Raw genomic sequence first — 2,493 nt, 5'->3', positions numbered from 1 at the left:
TATGCAGAAAAAATAAATAAAATACTTGCTATATGACTGAACACGAATTGCTTTGAGGTGTGTAGTAAGCATTTCGATAATGTGCCCTTATAATCTGGTTCCGTCTCCGACAAAGGGAAAAGTTCAGTGAACGTCGAGTGAACGTAAATTTTCACACATTTTTAAAGCACTGTGAGTAAAACTTGTTGTCAATTTAAAAACTGAGTAGAAGTTACTCAGTCTTCTAAATCAATATTACTCACTTTTTGACATTTGAATTTAATAAGCAAAAATGAGTACAAATTACTCACTTGAGAATAACATTGAATGAGCGTGTATATTCTCGATATATTCGCGACTATGAAGTTGAGTTGGCCAGCTTATGTGTGTAAAGTGGAAGTAAACAAGCAAAAAGTGATAAATTTTCAAACGTACCGTTTTCTTCGATTTTAGTATTGCTGGTTGAAATGGTAAGTACTAGTGTTATTCAAAAACTTTGAAGATACAAATTCAGTATAGAAATAAGAAATAATCGCTTTGAGTGATGTCTATTTTCTCGTGTATAAAACAAGTGATCGGTATGTGAGAAAAAGTAAACATAATTTCTGAACAATATTTATGAATGAAAATCTTCTGCTATTTTAAAAAATTCTTTGAATTGCATCAAAACTGCATGTTTTCTACTTGTTGTGCAAATTTTTCGTCGAAGTGTTCATTTTAAATGTGATAATAAAGCATTTTTCGATTCATGTTTAGGATCCTTCAAAAGGTGATACGTGCACTGTGTTGAACTTGTCGGATGTTTTCAACTACGCTTCCGGAGGAAACCGTTAAGTTAGTTGGAGTAGAAGAGATCTACAATGATGGATTTGTCTTATATTCGACTTGGTTACAGTCATTCTCTCCAACTGTCGAGCCGCACGCAATAAAAGTTTGCACTAGAAGTGAGCTTTCTGATTGATTATTTTCATGTTCTTTCAAAGCCAGTAAATAAACATGCAAACATGAGATGGCTATTTTGAATCATTTATTAAGGTTTTTTTAATATCTGTATTTGAGATCACAAAACTATTAACATTTTATATGTTACAGAAACACGACTCTATAGAACGATTAACATCCAACGAGATTACAACGAACAGCGCTAAGATATTCCGAACCGATAACATCATGCTTGAGGACATTTGGGATTAATTCATTAAGTATATTTTATTGTCAGATGAATAAATTTATTAAATACAAAAATATATAAGTAAACAAATTGGAGGCATGCATTGAATTACAATCGATAAAAGCAACGGGTACAGAAGCAGTCCTCAGAATTACTCGTTTAGTTGTAGGGTTCACACCTGGGAACAGAAAACAAACAGTTGTCTAAATTTGAGTTAGAACAATATTTGAAACTTACTTGGGAGAACGAAGTTTATTGCCGAGCAGTTTTCGTTGGATCGATTCTGAGTCGTTCAATCTATGTTATGCATCGTTTATTTCACGTTTCTTTGTGCATCGTTTATTTCATTTCACATGATGAAATCGATATACCCGGTCGATACCCTTTTTTTTAGCAATCATAACATACAATTTAGCTCAACAATTTGCATTTGTTGCTGTTCTTGTCAGCATAACAAGCACAGTGAGGAAATGTTTTAGCAAGCCTATTCCAGCAACTTTTCAGATCCATGATCTACAATATTCGGAGAAAAAATTTCTTAAATTATTCTCAATTACCTTCTTCTGTATTATAATGCACTGGTTTGCTGCATTAGATTAACTAAGAATAGTTGTTTTGTCAGAAAAATCTGCATAGGTAAGAAAATATTTGATTCTTACCTATGCAGATTACTAGTGCCAGAGAAGAATTTTTTCCGCTTTATACTGACGAAATACCAGCTACGATACACCGCACAATATGTTCTAATGGCTAAATAGTAATCATTCAAACAATTTCGTACTTCAACGCACAGAACATCAAATAAGAAAACAGAGAATTAACTATTTTAACTTGAGTGAAAAAGTACCCTGCTTTATTTACAATTACTTCACACACAGATTAAACTTTCATAGGTAGCAGCACTGCTCCTTCTAGGTCGCGAATAGGAGCTGTCAAGTTGTCCATGGGTTGGCTACGATCAGAGATGCCATTTATACAGATTTATCTGTATTATACAGATTTTTACATACGCATACTGAATACAGATTTGATACAGATTTTCTAAATTTGATACTTTTTCGTATGAGCAATCTATTAGTATTCGATTGCAGCGACGAGAAGCAAAGCCTTGGTCTCATTGAATTTACCGTTCTACAGCCATAATGTGTATGTTTGGTAGTGAGAAAGCACTGTTATTGGTAATAACATTTTCCATAATTAGTATGTATGAAGGACAATAATTTATTGGCTTTCATATGTACTTTTTAATGAAAAAATGAAACCGAGACGCTTAAGATGCAGAACCGATTCATCTGGGGCATTTGGTGGGCAATCAGAGCGCTCAGAGTATGGTAAACAAACAT

The 2,493-nt window shown here is 33.4% G+C and overlaps 2 long non-coding RNA genes across 2 annotated transcripts; one reads left to right on the top strand and one right to left on the bottom strand.

Moving 5' to 3' along the window:
* The first annotated feature begins 349 nt into the window (after positions 1 to 349).
* On the top strand, positions 350 to 1,197 carry LOC131435951 (uncharacterized). Its single transcript, XR_009230559.1, has 3 exons — positions 350 to 449; positions 736 to 1,014; positions 1,072 to 1,197. It is a non-coding gene; the product is annotated as an uncharacterized LOC131435951 (long non-coding RNA).
* Positions 1,187 to 2,048, bottom strand: LOC131435950 (uncharacterized). The gene is made up of 3 exons (XR_009230558.1): positions 1,810 to 2,048; positions 1,388 to 1,663; positions 1,187 to 1,328 (listed from the first exon to the last, which is right to left on the bottom strand). It is a non-coding gene; the product is annotated as an uncharacterized LOC131435950 (long non-coding RNA).
* Between the last annotated feature and the right edge of the window lie 445 nt (positions 2,049 to 2,493).

The sequence above is a fragment of the Malaya genurostris genome, chromosome 3, assembly GCF_030247185.1.
Source record: "Malaya genurostris strain Urasoe2022 chromosome 3, Malgen_1.1, whole genome shotgun sequence".
NCBI lineage: Eukaryota > Metazoa > Arthropoda > Insecta > Diptera > Culicidae > Malaya > Malaya genurostris.
This window is presented reverse-complemented; position numbering and strand designations above follow the sequence as displayed.